This window comes from Adiantum capillus-veneris, chromosome 28, assembly GCF_014529385.1.
Source record: "Adiantum capillus-veneris isolate H3 chromosome 28, ASM1452938v2, whole genome shotgun sequence".
In the NCBI taxonomy this organism is placed as follows: Eukaryota; Viridiplantae; Streptophyta; class Polypodiopsida; order Polypodiales; family Pteridaceae; genus Adiantum; species Adiantum capillus-veneris.
The window spans coordinates 33,773,124-33,792,254 of record NC_140958.1 but is presented as its reverse complement, the minus strand read 5'-3'; the positions used below and the strand labels follow the sequence as shown (position 1 = coordinate 33,792,254).

The following is a 19,131-nucleotide window of genomic DNA, read 5'->3' as shown; positions in this document are numbered from 1 at the left end:
CGCCCGACTTTACAGGTGTTCGGCATAGGTGTTTTTTGCATCTTAACAGTGTTTCTTTCCAACGGTGTGGTGTGTGCAAGGCTATAGAGGTTCTCATTTTTCATCTTGTTTGCATGCTATCAATGTAAATGAAATATTCCCATTAGTTCAGGACGATTGAGGATAAATTTAAAGCGCTCCTCCTATGTGGCAGGAGGGAGCCCATTGCCACCTCATCACGGTTGCCCGCGTGGTGCTCTGAGCCATCCCATATTGACTTTGGCGAATTGGTACAACCGTACAACCTTGAAAAGCTGCAACCCTATCGCCACTCGTACTACCATAACTACTTTTCTGAGCTATCGTTGCACAGACTGACTGAGGCTTCTTTCGTTCTTCGTATTGACTCTGACTAAGGCTTCGTACCATTTCTTTTTATATGACAATTGGGTGCTTCCTTTCCTTTGTAAAGTCGTTACAAGAAGAAGTAGCTTTTAACCCAATTGAAAGTTAAGCTTCTTTTCTTATTTGAAGTTGTTAAGTGAAAGAGGGGGGGGGGGGGGGGGGGGGGGGGGGGGGGGGTGTCATGAGACAAAGAGTTTGTTCTCAAAAAAATGTAACACTTACACTTAATTACCTTTGAAACAAATGGGGTGTGTGTGTGTGTGTGTGTGTGTGTGTGAGAGAGAGAGAGAGAGAGAGAGAGGATATTACCAAATGTGAATGAAATTGAGGGAGAGGTTTAGCTGATGATCACTCTTCCCCCCCTGCCCCCCCCAAACACACACACATGCACACACACACTCTCTTTTTCTTTCTCTCTCTCTTTACACACTTTCAATTTCTCTCTCTCTCTCTCTCTCTCTCTCACACACACACACACAATATTCTCTTAAGCCCTCTTGCACTAGCTTCTCTTACCGCTTATATTCTTCACTTCTACTTGCTAGGCACGCCGATATGCACACACAATATTCTCTTAATCCCTCTTGCATTAGCTTCTCTTACTGCTTATATTCTTCACCTCTACGTGCTATTGTAGATGCATCAAAGTTTATTTTTATCCATTCCACTTAACCTTTATGCCACTCATGCACAAAGTAATGATTCTCGGGCATGATATTACCTTTACCTTCTCTTGGTGCTAAAGACGATCAATGGAGACCATTAGTTTATACCAACAAGAATCTTCAAGGGGATCAAATCATTATCTTCTTCCAAATTTCCATCCAAATAGACAATTGGCGATTCAAGGTTAGTTTGGGCCTATAGTTGATTCAATTTGAAGTAATTTGATTTGATACAAATATGGATGTTCTATTTCTGGTTTAACCTAGTGTTCTAAAAGAGAACATGCTAATGTCGATTTTGTGTGTGTGTGTGTGTGTGTGTGTGTGTGTGTGTGTGTGTGTATAGCAATGGGAACCCCAATTGAAGTCTAACATCCACCTAGTGGTCCCTTCAATGCAAATGAGCTCAAATGGGTGTGATAAGTCTGTTTATGGATATATTTGTGTTTCCTACTTTCCTTGGAATTGCTTGGGGGATTTTCTCAAGGGGGAAGAGACTCTTACCAACATGGGAACTAATTTTAGGTGCCATTCGGTTAAAAGAAATCAAATGGGTAGCTTGAAGCAACCCACTATTGAGAGCGATTTAGAAGAAGTTTTATTTTGATGTGCTTATGGTCCTAAAGATATGCGTGGAAAGCAAACAATGGTTCCACACACCGAGAAGACACCAAAAACACGGAAAGGAAGCCGCCCACACTACTTAAAAGGAAATATTCGTATGTGTGGTTGCCAATGCCACTTCTTTGCAAAGAGGTTGTATCTTCTTGAAGATATCACTTGCATTCGCTACATTCAAATGCATCATGTTGATGAGAATGACAAGCTTTGCCATAAAGAAGGCATCGTGACAAGCTTAGGTAGGAATTTATGCTTTGCACCTTGGCTTTCTATAGAAATGAAGTCATGGGTTTTTGACATATTGTGCAAAGGATACACTCCAATCCAAGTTCATGAAGCACACATTCAAGTATTTCACGAGAAAAAGTGAACAATTCAAATTACACATTAGCCCGGGATGATTTTCTTTCAGTTAGAGACATCCTCAATATTGCAAGAAAGCATGCCAATACTACATATGAACTACATTCTAGTGATGCCCAAAGTGTTTGAATGTGGACTCAACAACATTCTCACGATGTGTTTTACTACGAGGAGATGGATGCTACACACAAAAAACCCTTTGTACTTGGCATCCAAACACATTGGCAACTTGAGAGGTTTGATCTCTATGGCAACAATGGAATAATCTCTATGGACTCTACTTTTGGGACAAATTTTTACAAGGTAAACTCTACACGACGAAGCCATGTTTTTAGAGAAAATGTGTTTATTATCGTTTTCTAATTTTAAATTTCATTCCATAGTTTCAACTCTACACTATTATAGTCTTTGATTGTCATCAAAATGTAGTTCCAATTGCATGGGTCATCACATCAAGCTCAGAAACAAGCAGTATTGTGCAATGGATTACATGCCTTCTGAATAGGGCCCTTGATTACAATAAGAGATGGGAGCCAAATGCATTTCTTGTTGATGATGCAACTGCCGAGATAAATTCTATAAGGTAACTCATTCTCATGTTATTAAACTTCTCACTTGTTCATTATTTTTGTTTCACAAGTGTAGCTTATTAATGTTTTTCACCATTGTCGTTTGTTTCAAATAGGGTGGTATTTAATATTCCAATTTATTTGTGCTTATGGCATGTCCGGCATAGTTGGCTAAAGAATTTGGTAAAGAAAGTCTAAGATTGGACAGTAAGAGCTCTAATGTTTAGGCGCCTTGGTGCAATTATGAACATGTGTGTTGAAGGTGGAGCTTCAGAGGCTATTGCACTAGATAACATAAAAGATAGTGTTGTAGATTTCTTAAGGGAATTTTCACATGAGAATGCCTTCATCGAATATTTTTGCACTTATTGGGTGGGAAAAGTTGGTAAGTTTGATTTCTAGCTTAAGCTCTTGATATCTACCTAAAAGTACTAATGTTCTATGGTGCTTATGTGAAATCATTTTCTATGCTATTGTAGAGATGTGGGCAAGAAGTGTGAGGATGCTTCCCCATGCTAATCAAGACACAAATGGAACCATAGAATCGTATCATGCCACATTAAAGTCAAGATTTTTATGTGGCAAGAAATATATACGGGGCCGTAGAATTAATTGGCTTTTTCATAAACTAATGACCTCATGTTTACCTTATTTCTGGTACGTAGATGAAGAAAATAAAGGTGGCTTTGTTAGAAACAAAGCGATACAAAAATTGATTGAGCATTCAATTGAAAGGGCTCAAAGTATTCCGAATGGCAATGTGGCCTTTTTTCGAGAGGGTTCTAGTGTTATGGAAAAAATCAAGAGCCAATCGTTTCGTGGTGGTGTGCATTACCTTGTGTACAATGCCGATTGTGATTGGGGATGTTGCAATTGCATATAGGCAATGAAGGGTAATATGTGGAAGCACCAAGTCAAAGTTATGCTACTCAAGGGTTTCTTGAACACTATTGTGGGCAAGTGCCTCAACTTGTATCATGATGGACATGACAATATTATTGCTTCTTCTATGTTAACTGAGTCAATGTCTATTAACAGAAGCCTCTAAAGACTGAAGAGGTATGAATGTACATCGAAGATCAACAGAAAGAAGCAGTAAAGATTGGAGTTACACATTTTCCACATTTTTCCAAAATGGCCAAGTATTGGAAATTTCCAATTTATTTCTGTAATATTTTAATGTATTACGGGCTCAATCAGAGTTCCAAGCTGTAAAGAACAAGTCAGTTAATGTGCCTAGGTTACATATTCAGTAGAGGTGGTGGAGCCCTAAAGGCCTTGGGCACCCGGACATTGCATATTTTTACCCTAGGTATATAAGGCAGTGTGTAAACGAAATATGGGTTCTCAAACTCATTTGTTGAGAGTACTCTTTGGTGAGAGCTCTTGAGGTGTGTGGCTATGGAGTCCTTGAGCTTCTACTTGCTCATGTGACTTGATTAGCATTAATCAATGCTTAATTTTCTTTCACTATGCATCTCTCATGCTTCTTATGATTGCCTATGATACTTTGATTAGCTAGATCTTAACTAATTAGTGGTTAATCCCTCTCTAATATTGTGTGATTGCCTTCTCTTGCTCGATTGGATTGTGATGCTCGATAGATCTATGTGTATGCGCTTGCAATTAGTGTGTTGCATGATAGGATTAGTGTTGTGTGCGTGTTGCAATCGTTAGTGTGTGTAATTGAGTTGATTGGAGGTGAAGGGAAGTGGATGTGGAGATGGACAACCATTGTGGATTAGCTCCTCCATAGGCTAAGAATCTCACCTCGTAGAGTCAACCATTGGTGTTGCCATGATTAGCTCACTAATCGTGTGAGTGTTTCCATGCCCTAGCCGGGTAGCTCATCCCTCAAGATTGATAATTTTGTTGGTCATTGGAGCTATGCAATGATGGAACCCCCAACATTTGGCGTCGTTTCCGGGGACGATGGCCTACGCTAGTGTAATTGTGACATAATCAAACGTGTTTCCTCACTAATTTCACTTGTGTGTTTATGTTTTTGTGGATTTTGGATGTGTGTGCATGAAGCAATGTGTTCATTATTCCCTAATTTATCACCGTATCTTTCCAATTTTGTGTTTACACACTCTAATTTCCCACTAACCCCTTGCTAATTTCACTAGTTTCTGCTAACTTACACACTAATTTGCTACCAAGGGGATTGGAGCTTTCAACCGTTCAATCGATCTTCATTGGAAAGATAATCAAGATGCTATTCTCAACCTCCCTAGAATCTAAAGATGTGTAGAATTGTGTAGAGACTACACAATGATGATGCAATGTCAATGCCATGTTGATGCAATGCAATGTTGATGCTATGATGCTATGAAAATTTTTGAATTGTTTGTTTTCATGCCGTCGTAATGCCGAAATTTTCCATATTTGGTAGCATATGAAATTGACAAGCTTCAATTGCTAATTGGTGAATGTGCCTTGATATTTGTGTGCCTAATTGATCTAATTGCATGCTTGAATGGTCAATTGCAAGTGTGTGTGCACTAAAATCAAGTGTGTGTACATTCTAATTGAGTGTGTGTATGCCTAATATTAGGTGTGTGTACACTATTTTTCCATTGATATTGTGCACCTAAAAATCAATGTGTGCTTGATTGAATTATGTTGTGGTCATGCCCAACTAGAGATTTGTGAAATCACATTGTAATTTCGACAAGATTTACCCTTTTGTGTGCACACCTAAAGATTGGTAAAAATTGTCAATTATTAGTGTGTGTGTGCCTAAAAAGTGCTTAATGTGCATGATTAATTAAATTTTTGATTGCATATTTGATGCGTGTAATGATTAATTGCTGCATTTTTTAGCTCAAAACAAGGATTTACACACTCCAAATGCATCAAATTTTGACCTAATTTTGCCGTAAATTTTACCGGTTTAATTGGCTAGTTTTTATTTTTTTGATCAAATTATTTGGCAATTGAATTGATATGAGCTTTTTTGAATGTGTGTTTACGGCTTGATTTCGAGCGCATTTGGGCTTTTGTTCATCAAATTTTGAGCATTTTGCTATTTCCGAGGACCACGTTGATGATTTTGTGGAATTTGGCTTTTTCGATAAAAACTGCTATTTTTGGTGTTCTTATGCGTGTCAAAAGTGTTTGATTGTGATTGCCGATGATTTTTAAAGATTTCTAGAATTTCCGGGAATTTTTTGGATTTTTCTGGCAATTTTTGGGATTTTCGGATGATTGTTTGTGTTCTCGGGTGATTTTCGGCCTAATTTTGGCATTTTTGGACGTTTGAAAATAATAATTTTAAAAAAAAGCAATTCTCAAGCTTCGACACCTGTCTTTTCCCACTTTGCCTTGCGGCGCATAAACTCTCCTCGACGGATAGATCTTTACGATCTATTGGGATAGTTTCCGTCAACATTAAAATACTCTTCTTCTTCTTCTTCTCGTGACACGTGAACACCACCCAACACTCACACACACTCCCACTCTCACTCTTCCCCCCACAACTAACGCTTATTTTCAATCTCTCTCCTCCCCTAACTCTCTGTCTAACTCCCTCTCCCCCAAACGATTATTAATGTTCTCTTTCTAACCCCCTCTCTCTCTCTTCTTCAACTCCCTCTTTCTCTCGCGATTATTGTCTCTCTCTCTCTCTCTCTCTCTCTCTCTCTCTCTCTCTCTCTCTCTCTCTCTCTCTCTCTCTCCATGACCGCTTGGTGTTTTCTCTTTCACACACACCCTCCTTGTCGTATACCCCCTGCTCAGCTGTCACACCGGTACTCCCTCTCTCTCTCTCTCTGTGGCTTGGTGCTCACGCGACCACACACCCACGTTGTTCAGTGTCAGTGCAGCTCAGGCCCGTGCCACCACACGTCTCTTTCTCCCTCACTTCCCTGTACAGTTTGTATTGCACACCAGGCTCGGGCCCCGACTCCCGCCTTCAACCCCGAGCACGTACCCACTCTCTCCCCCTCTCTTGCGTAGCGCTCTGCAGTAAACCCCTTCTCACCAACCGTACCCTCTCTCTGCAGGCTCTGCCCCGCCACGTCGGCACTGTGTCCCCGAGTCCCCCTGCGTCTCTCTCTCTCTCTCTCTCTCTCTCTCTCTCTCTCTCTCTCTCTCTCTCTCTCTCTCTCTCTCTCTCTCTCTCTCTCTCTCTCTCTCTCTCTCTCTCTGGTACTACGCGCTGACAATAAACCCCTGCAGGCCCGCCATCACCGCCGGAAGTAAACCCGCCCACGTGCTGTCAACTAGCGACCAGTGCTAGGTAATGCGCAGGTAATTAAACTTTTTTGCATTATTTTATTTAATTTCAAAAATAAAATAAAATTAAAAAATCACAAAAAAACAAATAAATAAAACACACAAAAATTAAAAATAAAAATGCATAAAAATATAATAAAACCATAAAAACATTTTTTTTAAAATCCAAAAAAGGTCTAGAAAATTACAAAAAAAAAAGAAAACTCATAAAATTTCATAGATAAATCACAAAAATTATAAAAATTTGATAAAAGCTCATAGAAACTACTTTAAAATCCAAAACTGTCCGAAAAAATCACAATAAATTCCAAAAATCATAAAACCTTCTAAAAATTTAGAAAATTACCAAAAAAATCTTTAAAAATCAAAACTCTTCCCAAAAATTATAAAAATACTAAAATTTTTAGAAAATCCAAAATTTCACCAAAACATTGATAAAAATAAAAAGGAAGTCATCGAAAGAGGCAAAAAAGCAAAAACACACCGCCGAGAGAATCACACACCGCAAACCGAGAAAATCACAGAAAAGCCAGAACAGCAGAAGAAAAGCCAAAAAAAAGTGAGAAAACAATTAACTCAAAGCCGTCTGAGGGACAGACAAATTTCAAAATTTTGCATGCTAGAAATCGACAAGTGCAAGCAATTGCATTGCAAATTAGCTTCCAGTTGGACGAACAGGGACACAACTCACATGTAATTGCAGATTAGGCTAGTACGAGCAGCTAATTGATACCAAAATCTGCTTGGAGATAGTTTTTACAGAACAAGCCAACATGAACTCAAATCAAACCGAGAATTCAAGTACAGCAGAGCAAGCAAGTAACAGTGGCAACACATGCATAACTGCAACAAAGCAGATTTTACAGCTATATGGCTACAATGGAGATAATTTTTTATATACAGATTTAGAAGGCCATAGATATCTTATGAGTAGCAAAAGCAAGACAGGAACCAAGATCCTATTGATCAGAGTGAAGCCAAATTCAAAGAACTCCCAGATGCTCACAGACTTCAGTGGAGCCAGGTATTGCAAGCTCAAGAATGAAGTATAGATAGAAGTTTAGAAAGTCAACCCAAGTGTTTATCCAAAAATATGCACAAGTCCGCAAAGCATCCATTTAGTGCATATGCAATCAGGGTCATTGTACATGGATTACAATGGTTAGATTGATAATTGAGAACAAGAATTGCAAGATCCAACAAATCAACCAATAGAAGCCCATCTAATTGGAGAACCAAGCCAAAGACGGTACAAAGGTCGAGTGGGAGCAATTTACAGCTTGATGCTTAGTGTTTTAAAAGAAGATGCCGACAACTTGGCAAGCACAGAAACAGAAGCTCCTCAGCAAGAGCTTGACATGACAAAACCAAATGAAATACCACCAGTCATGGCGTATTGCTCAGATTGTGGATGAAATGGCGGACATTTTTTTGAAGATTGTCCAAGAAATCCAGACAACAGGGACACATCAACTACCAAGCAAGGTACAGAGAAAATTAGAAATGCGAATCTCGATGTAAGTGCATCTAACTCGTCACTTTTAATGCAATCAGATGATTCTGCATTACCGTTAGAAGCACAGGTAAAAGCATTGCAAGTTCAAAATCAACATAAAGATGCACAGGCACCTGAAAAGCTTAAAATTGATTCTTTGAACAACAAATTCTTGCATGAATTTGTTCAAGGTGTCCAAATATCACCGAATGTTGAAAAGACTGTTAGGTTTGGAAATGATTCTGCATCCACTGCCACAAATGTGCGATCATTCACAAGTCTAAGGGACACATCAAATAGAGTGATGTTACCATTGTATGGTACACATAATTCATATGCACACTATGTAGACAAAAAATGGCAACTGTACAAAAAGGATCAATCAGTGTTTGAACGGCCCACATACCAGCTCATAGAAGTATGTCCAGTGATAGATCAGAAAGGATGGTTCATTTCAGAGGAAAGAATCTATTATAGTCCATCCTCTCTAGAGTTGAAGGATATTACCCGAGTGAACCCACAAATCTGTTCAGAGCCAAAATCTCCTCCATCGAAAATTAAGCTTTGACATTGTAACCAAACAAGCATATACTGTGACCAAAACAGTCGTAGATATAGACGAGAGTATAGCATCTATGATGCCTTGGGTCATGAAACCACAGAAGCTCATACCATAGGAGACCCATGGGATAGACAATATCAGGGCAAAGATAATGCTATCTACAGCTGGACTTGGGGAATAATTTGTCATGTTTCACGGAGATACATAGGAAACTATGCAGAAGGTTTACAAATGCCAAACATCAACAGTGCTACCCAATGTGTATCTTCACAGCCCCAAAAGGTGAGACTAAACCAGAGCCAAACAATTTTGAACTCTCATAAGGAAGCAGGCTATAGTGATCACCCTAGGAAGGGGTGAGTTGTAAATCCATCAAGCTCAGCTTATGTACCAGGAAATGCTACACCAGTTAGAAGCCTTAGAGCCTTTAACCAACAGACCCCTTCTAGGTAAAAACCATTGAAAGATCATATGGTTGTTGGAAGTTTCCAATTGACCTAGATTCCATCAGAGTCTACAAATGAATGCTTCTATGAAGATCATCAGAGACAAAAGTTTCATTTGATCTCCACAAATCAAAGTCAAAAGCCAACAAATCCCATAGTGTTCAAATAGTTACATGTGACCAAGCTCACATATGCATATCAAGATGCACGGGGTAATGAATATCAGCAAGATCAGGACCTTGTACAAACCCATACGGATGGCCCGACTGAAGTCAAAGACTATCTGAAGATGATGCAAAGCCTCAAGTTGCCAGAACAGGTGACAGAAAAGTCAAAGTCAATGGGAGATAAAGTCCTGAAATCTACACAAAGGTCACCACCAAATCTCCTTCGAAGAGACAGATTCTGCCAGAAAGTACAATGGATCTTTGAAGATCAAAGGTTACTTATATGCAGGCAAACAATGCTCAACAATTGCAAGCAAAATGTTCAATATTACAGCCAATGGAGTCAACATCAACAGAAGCAGGTGATCAAAGCAAAGAAAATGTAGATAAAGCTCAACCAAAGGGCACTGCCACAACAAAAGCAGCCAAAACGGTCATGTTGTAAATTTCCAATTTATTTCAAGCCATTGTAATATTTTAATGTGTTACGGGCTCAATGGGAGTTCCAAGCTGCTGTAAATAACAAATCAGTTAGTGTGCCTAGGTTGCAGATTCAGTAAGTGGTGGAGCCCTAAAGGCCTTGGGCGCCCGGACATTGCATACTTTTACCTAGGTATATAAGGCAACGTGTAAAAGAAAATAGGGTTCTCAAGCTTATTTGTTGAGAGCACTCTGTGGGGTGAGAGCTCTTGAGGTGTGTGGCTATGGAGTCCTTCAGCTTCTCCTTGCTCGTGTGACTTGATTAACACTAATCAATGCTTAATTCTCTTTCACTATGCCTCTCTCATGCTTCTTATGATTGCCTATGATGCTTTGATTAGCTAGATCTTAACTAACTAGTGATTAATCCCTCTCTAATCTTGCGTGATTTCCCTCTCTTGCTTGTGTGTGCATGTAGGTTTGATTGGAGTGTGGTGCTCAATAGATCTATGTGTATGTGCTTGCAATTAGTGTGTTGTATGATAGGATTAGTGCTGTGTACGTCTTGCAATCGTTAATGTGTGTGATTGGGTTGATTGGAGGTGAAGGGAAGTGGATGTGGAGATGTCCAACCATTGTGGCTTAGCTCCTCCATAGGCCGAGAAGCTCACCTCGTAGAGTCAACCATTCTTGTTGCCATGATTATCTCACTAATTGTGTGAGTGTTTCCATGACCTAGCCGAGTAGCTCATCCCTCCGGATTGATAATTTTGTTGGTCATTGGAGCTATGCAACGATGGAACCCCGAACATTCTAGCAAGTCACCCATAATGGCTCATAGTGGTGATGAGATAGACTTATGTCAAATTGGTATGAAAGAGCAAATCTTAAAGAAGCCAAATGCGGCCCAATGCTATGCACATGCTCTTGATGGTGAAAGTGAATCCGGGTTTACAAGCACACTTTGATGTTTTGATGCAAAGGGTATTGCTCCATTTGCAAGAAGTGCAAGCAAGGGGATTGGATTGAGTTTTACATCCCGCCAAAGACTTTCAACCAATAAAAGGCAAATTTGGTAACTCTATACAACGAGCAAAGCCATTCATTGAACGTCATGTGAGAAATATGACCTCAACAACAATGAATCATGACATGGCTATGCCATTTCCACGACCAATTGAGCGGTCAATGCAATCTACATTAGACTCCCATGCTTTGGAAGAAGGGGATGTTGATTGTTGATGGCTATAGTGTTGAATATTTGTAGACATTTTGTGTTTGCATAGCTTCTCTTTCATCAATTGTGATCTCTTTTTGTTTTAAATTATCCATATGCCTCCTTTGTGGGTAATTTGTAAAGTGTAGTGAGGAAAGTGGGGGAAAAGGAGAAAGTGTAGAAGAAGTAGGGATGTGCGTGTGTGTGTGTGTGTGTGTGTGTGTGTGTCCAAAAATTAAGGTGGCTAAAGATGGAAAAATTGTGTGCATGTGTGTGTGTGTGTTTGGGGGGGGGGGGGGGGTGACGGCTAAACTCTCTCTCTCAATTTCATTCAAATACAATTGAAATTTGGTAATACTCTCTCTCTCTCTCTCTCTCTCTCTCTCTCTCTCTCTCACACACACACACACACACACACACACACACACACACACAATTTTATTCTTTGGCATTTTAGTTAGAGAGGTGGACATGCACATTTTTCATATCTTTCGTTCTTAGTGTAAATACAGGCAAATGCTTCTGACCTTAAAAGCTTGTGGATGCCCTTTTTTTTGTTAAGAAAAATGTTTTTGGAAAAGGCTTCAAATGTGTATATGGCTGCTGGCAAAGCCTCAAAGGGTTCAAATTTTGACTTGGTGTGAAAAATTTTGAAGGGTCTCTCTCTCTCTCTCTCTCTCTCTCTCTCTCTCTCTCTCACACACACACACACACACACACACACACAGAGTAAATAAGGGTTGCGAGCCTACAGGGAAATAAAGTATGGCATGTGTGAGCGCCGCCATCTGAAAACGATGGCGGACTATACTCGACCCTCGCGACTAAGTGGCAGCGGGCATGGGAGGGTGGGATCTACGGCAGGGGCATTGTGGGCCGTTGATCCCAATGGCGGCGCCAAAAGTAATCTAGGGTGCCCTAGATTACTTTCGGCGCCCACCTCTTTGCATACATGTTTTAAGTAAATTAGAGCCCCCTCATTTTAAACACGCGCATGGCGAAGTGGTTAGGGCATGCGGCTCTTATGGGTGAGGTCATGGGTTCAAACCTCACATCCGCAAAATGGGGTACCCTAGATTACTTTTTACCCTACATTAAAAGTAATCTAGGGTACCCACATTCCAGATCTACGGCTCACAATGCCCCCGCCGTAGATCCCACCCTCCCATGCTTGTGCCACTTAGTCATGAGGGTAGTCGACTCTGTGTGCCCTTCCAACAGAATCTGCAGCGCAACTTTTTGAGCCTCAGAATCCGAGGTTCCGTCGGGGTTGCAGCTTTCCGAGGTTGTACCACAAAGTCAATATGGAATGGCTCAGAGCGGCACGCGGGTAGTCGTGATGAGGTGGCAACGGGCTCCCTCCTACCACGTAGGAGGAGCGCTCAAAATTTATCCTCAACCACGGCGTGCAGTTGGTCTTAATTGTGCAAGCTATTCCAGAGAGAGATCCTCACCATTAGAGTCCAACAAAAATAGCAATAAGATTTCAAACATGTCAAACTTATTGCAGACAAAAACAGAACTACATTATAAAGTCTTGAAGAGGATTAAAGGGAATTTATCGCCTAGGGGAGCCCATGCATGCACCGCTATGGTGAGTCTCTAACGACCCATCAAACTTGAAGTTGCAAAAGCTTGTTACAGGTGGAGCCAAGCCTTCGGTTGACTAGGAATGCGGTGAAATGAGCTTCAGATTGACAAGATCATCCACAACCTCATCTACAACAGATGAGGGCACAAAGATACATATTGAGATCACAGAAATTGGGTTACTAGACAAAGACATTGTGGTTGTTGGGAATGCCTTGGTGGACATGTATGCCAAATGTGGTAAGCTAACAGAGGCCTACAAAGCCATGGAAAAACAGTATGTGCAAAATGTCGTTTCTTGGACTACATTGATGGCAGGATATGTAAACTATGAGCTTAATCATGAAGCTCTGAACTGCTTTTAACAAATGCAACATGATGCTGAGTTGGCACGAAGAAGCTTATGGAATGAGAAAATTGTGATTTGAAATGTGTTTGTGGATATGTATGTCAAGCTTGGATTTCTTGTAAAAGCTATTGAAGTATTTGAAATGCTTCCAGCTCACGATGTTATCTCATGGACAACTGTCATTGCAGGGTTTTCATCACATGGGTGTGGCGAACAAGCATTGGTTGCTTTTGAACAGATGAGCTTTGAAGGGATTCTTCCAAACTATGTTACTTCTATTTGTGCCCTCCAAACTTGTGAAATTCTTGGAGCTATAGACAAAGGGAGAGAAATACATGCTGAAATATGTAGGCAAGGGTTTACGCGAAAAGAAGTAGCTGTCAACACTGCACTTATAAATATGTATGCCAAGTTTGGTTTGTTCAGTCAAGCATGGAGTGTCTTGTACAATTCTCTATTATGCGACGTCGTCTCATGGACAGCCTTGATTGCTGGCTATGTCTATCATCAGTGTAGTCAGGAAGCACTTGTATGCTTTGAACTTATGCAGCTCAAGAGGGTTCCTCCAAATCCAATCACGTTGATATGTGTTCTCAAAGCTTGTGGAAAAGTTGGGGCACTAGACAAAGATGTCAAGATCCATGCGTAGATGTTAAAGCATGGGATGATGGAAAGTGAGTCTGCTGTTGGCAATGTACTGGTGGATATGTATTGCAAGTGTGGCTTTCTTAAAAAAGCTCAGGAAATGTTTGATCATCTTGTGACCAGAGATGTAGTTTCTTGGAATGCTTTGATGTTCGGCTATGTTGACCATAATCATGCCAGGGAAGTGTTAATTTTTTTTGAGCAAATGTAACTTGTTGGGGTCTCTCTAGATGCCGTCTCATTTATTTGCATTTTGAAAGCTTGTGGAATTCTTGGGGCCATACAGAAGGGAACTGAAATTCACAATGAGATTTCCAGGAGAGAACTATTAGAAAGAGATTTTATTATTGGCAACGCACTCGTTGATATGTATGCAAAGTGTGGTCTCCTTGCAAGGGCACAAGAAGTGTTTGGCAGGCTTTTAGTTCGTGACCCTGTCACATGGAGCTCATTGATTATAGCATATTGAACAAATCAGTGTTTTCCACCTTTAACAGCATGGAGAGAGAAGGCGTAAAGCTAGATTTAGTAACATTCATAAGTGTTCTGAAGACATGTAGCCAAACATGTTTGGTGGATAAGGAGCAGGTGTTTTTTGACGCCATCAGCAAAGATTTTGGCCTTGTCCCAACTCTTGAGCATCACACGTGCATGGTGGATCTCTTTGGACAAGCAGGCCACTTGGACAAGGCAGTAGCACTAGTCAAACGGATGCCTTTTGATCTCGATGTTGGAGTGTGGCATACTTTGCTGGATATATGTCAGAATTGGGGCCATGTAGAACTTGGACTCAAAGCCTTTTCAAATGCAGTGCAGCTGGATGACAAGGATGGTGTTGCTTATGTACGCATGAGTATGCAGATGCATGTCTATAGACCAAAAAATTAACAAGGATGGCACAAAAGGGCTAAACGAGTACCTTTATTGGTTTAAAGAGGATTGGTGAGTTATCAAGCAAAATGGGACTCTTGCTTTGCCTTTTTCTAGTCGTATTTTCCAAATTGTTGTTCAATTGTGTTGACTCGTGATGAAAGTCTCTTTGAGAAATTGTATGAGAAAAAGATACTTGCATTGAATCTCTTGTTCATTCGTGGTGAGCAAAGCATTCCTTCTTTGCCACTAATCTCTCATGTTTTGAAAGGGGTAAATGCACGCCGTCCAGTTGCATTTCTCAGTACAAAGTTAAACAGTGCAAAAAAGAGTTACTCAATGTACGATAAGGAGCTTCTCTTTGTTATCCATTCTCTAAAGCATTGGAAGAATTTTTTTTATATGCTAGAGATTTTATTGTTCGTACTCATCATCAAGCCCTCAAGTGGCTCAACCCTAGTGCACATTGGAATGGCCGTCAAGCTTAGTGGTCAGAGTTTTTTGAGCAATTGTGTCACAAATTTCTAATGTGTCAAGCCACTAAAGACTGGAGCTCCTAAACCCTAGAAGCAGTAGAAGAAGCAGGAGTTCTCACCAACTTACAAATCCTTGCCGAGTGGGACCAACAACTTGTGGGATCCAGTCCGATGTGGCCTAAAAATAAAGTACCCATACATACACTTAGAAGATCTTACGTAAAGAGAAATTGATGAGATGGCAGCTGTATTGACGTCTGGATTTTAAGCTGGTTGAGGATTTGGTAGACTGTATAGACTTTCGTGGATTGTGTTGCTACGTGGCAGGTGTGTGTATTTTTGTAATTTATGCTATTAGCTTTTAGTGTCAGCTTTTGGACCAGAAGCTTTTAAGTTTGAAGATTTTCATGTAAACTACTTTTCATGGGCCTAGGGTCTTTAAATATGTGGCAAGGGCTCACTATCTCGCATGCTTCTGCGTGAAGGTGCAGATACGTGGCACCGTCATTGTACTGAGTTCAAGCAATATAAAGAAATATCAAAAGGGACGCAAGGGTTTGGGGCTAGTGCTCTCTAGGGCTTGGAACTCCGCGTCTCGTGTGTTGTGCATCGCTTTTAGTTTAGTTATTTGAAGTGCTTAAAGTTTGTGCAATTTGTTCTTAGTCGTTGGCACATGATGCCCTCTCGTTACAATTTGGTGGTTTGATTGAATATTTCCATGTAAAGCTAACCCAGTCGTAAGTCTCAAAGGACAGGTCTCTACTCTTGAGTCCAAGTCCATAGTCTCCCTGAACAGAGTATCTTTTTTTTTTTATAGCATGAAAAATCAATATACAGATTTCGAGTTTGGGAAGCAATAGTTTAAGTAAGTTTTGCATGTTCATTCCTTGTAAGGACACAATCACAACACAAGATGTAGCACGTTTGTTCAATAAGCATTGGTATCATCTTTGTGGTTTGCCAAAGTTGATTGTTTCAGATAGAGAACGTTCACATTATATTTTTGGCAAGCACTCTTAGAAAATTTTGGCACTAAGTGAAATTTTTCATATGCATTTCATCAACAGTCAGATTGCCAAACTGAGATTTACAATCATTTAGCCTTTGATGTTTTGAAGTAATATGTGCATGATCAACATTGATTGGGAACAATATCTCCTGTTAGCACAAGCAATTTTGAATGACTCTTATTCCAATGCATTGCTAGAACCCCGTATGAGATTCCAATCTTTATCAACTAGATTGGTCAGACAATTGGCTCATACCAACGCTTAGAGCCATTCCTTTGACAAGGTAGTGAGAGTGTGAAGCTTCGATTAAGCAAGCCTCAGGAATCTTATGTAAGGGAGGCTAACAAGCATCATCAAGATGTTACTATCAAGGAAGGGACTTCTGTATCTTAGAATCATGAAGCAAAGGCTTAAGAAAGTAGTAAAGAAGTATCCAAAGTTGTCTTTTAGGATGGATGTCCATTTCTAGCCATCAAAAGATAAATGACATGTCTATGAAATTGTCGTTACCTAATTTGTGGTCAATGCACACTGTTTTCCATGTTTCTTGGCTGAAGTTGTTTCACAGAGATTCCCCCAAAGGAGATTTTGAAAGATGATGAACCCAAGATTGTAGACGAAGTTGAATTCCTGGAGTCGAAGTAGATTTTTCAGCACTGTTGCCTAGGTAGTTTATAGCATGTGAAGCACCTCCTATTAATAATATCAATATTAATAGTAAGTGATTAATCATTATAAGTCACTTGAAAAGGCTATATAGTTCACCCGATATCCATCAGATCATCAATAGTCAACATGGGCAATCAAGATCCCATAGTACTCAACATCTCTAGCATTTATTAGCATCTACACCTCAGCACCCTCAGTCTCTCTCTTGCGTTATTGTGCTGTGACACATACATAGTGGGAATGCATGCTACAAGATCTATCTTGTAACTTTTTAGATACATAATTATCTTTCTTATAATGTACATATGAATATTTAAGTATAATAATAAGCCTTCTATATCATCCTATTATTTTTCTCAAGGGTAACCTATCCTTACTTTACCATCAAAAAATACTATGGGAAAAGCTCAATAGCTCCGTCTCTTTAACTTGGGGCAAAAAGCATTGATTCTTTATTTCTACTATCTCATTATAATCTCACACCCTAGCTAGATCCTATATCTAGGGTAAACTCCAATATATATATATTCTATGTATTTTTTAAACTTTTCTTATATTTCTTTTTAAATAGCTACTAGGAGGGAATCAAATCCTAGTGGGACACTAGGTGGCATGATTTCAAAGATACACTTATTTTAATGCATTATTGCAATCATGATTACAAAACTTTGTCAAGGAGCAATGTCATGCTTTCATATGGCATGAGGTTTCCTTTGGAATTAAATGAAAGTCTAGGCTAAGGGGACCACGAGAAGACTTTTGCTGCCATAAATGGACCCTATTTTGATGAATTTTTTACACAAGGTTCCAATCCGAATTGGAAAATGATTTTAAAATGAAAATCGTAGCTAATGAGCTGAAGTTTCTGCCCATATTTTTACTTTTTTATTTGGAGCCACGGTTAAGGAGATATGATCAAAATACTGGACCCCAGTCTGCCCACATCATGTAGGGAAAGCTCATTTCCAACTTTTCCAATTCCTATTCACACTGGCTTCTCTCTTCTTGTGTAAACCCTTGGGGGTTCCCTTCACCTATAAAAGGGGACCTCTTCTTCCTTGAAAAGGAACTCAAGCATTCAAGCCATTGATGAGAGGAATTCTTGAGGGAGTAAGTAGTAATGCCTAATTGTACTTAGCCATTAACATAAGCCTAAGCCTACACTTTCTCCTAGAGGAAGACTAGCCATCCTTGCATGCTATCCTTGGAAGATCAACTCTAATCAAAGAAGGGCGTGGACTTGGCGTATCAATCAAAGTTGAATTCTCCCCTCTTATTCTCTCTCCATCAATAATGGTGCCGAAGGGTTTGTCAAGTAAGATGTGTTCTACATTGATGTTTTCTTGATTTCTTGTTTTTTTCATTTTCATCTCTAATCCAATATATATATATATATGTATCTAATCTCATCTCCTTAACCAAACCTATCTCTCTCACTCTTAGTAATTCATCCTCTCTACAAATTTTAGGTTCTCCTTGCTACAGGTACATCTCTCCCCGCAGTATCCTTATTGCCTACGGGCAAGAATAGGGCTTGGGAGGGAAACTTCTCATCTCTTCACTTCTCTCATATCTACATTTCTCACATACTATCCTAGATGAATAACCCACATGATGATCATTTCTATCGCTTTCACTCTGTACAATCTATTAGAATTAACGTATGGATTAGCCGTAAAATACACTTTCAACAATGTATAGTGTTTCTCTTTGGCCCTGAAAGGCTCAATGAAATACTTCTATCACCGGATCCCATCATACTATCTCTCATAGACTATAATTTTTCTTTTGATGTAAGCGTAGTTATCTTGCTATGAACCAAGAGGATTTGTACACACAATTAATCCCAATCACTAGACAAAATATATATATTATGTTAAGCACAAAACTACAATTACAAAGAACAATTCGTAGACTATTTGGTCAGCCAAGATTGAATGCCATTAAATCATCTATTAACCCTTTCATATTACCCATGATACGATATGACCATAGCCTTGATGTTTTCATCTTCGTATTGTTTTGACATTCTCTTTTGTGTTCTTTCTTTGTGTGTGTGAGTGCAAGAGAGAAAGAGTGAGTCTTCTTTGATTGCACTTCTTTCCAAACCCTAGTCTTCATGGCATCTATGGTTTAACTCCATCATATAGTTTTTGTTGAGTTCTCTCACAAACTCTCACAGCCATAAGCCCGGTGCTTTCCTGGCAAGATCACAAATTTCTCGACATATTTTTGGTGAACCCGACGCGAAACTGCCAGGGTGAGATTTTGTGGATAACCATGGGTGATCATGTTGAGCAACAGGGTATGCATTTTGACCCAGTAACAATGCAAATGTTTCAAGCATTTGCAATGTTCATGCAACAACAACATGC

At 39.7% G+C, this 19,131-nt stretch overlaps 1 pseudogene; it reads left to right on the top strand.

The window, feature by feature from the left end:
• The first annotated feature begins 13,486 nt into the window (after positions 1-13,486).
• LOC147420261 (putative pentatricopeptide repeat-containing protein At1g68930) lies at positions 13,487-14,606 on the top strand (annotated as a pseudogene).
• The last annotated feature ends 4,525 nt before the right edge of the window (positions 14,607-19,131 follow it).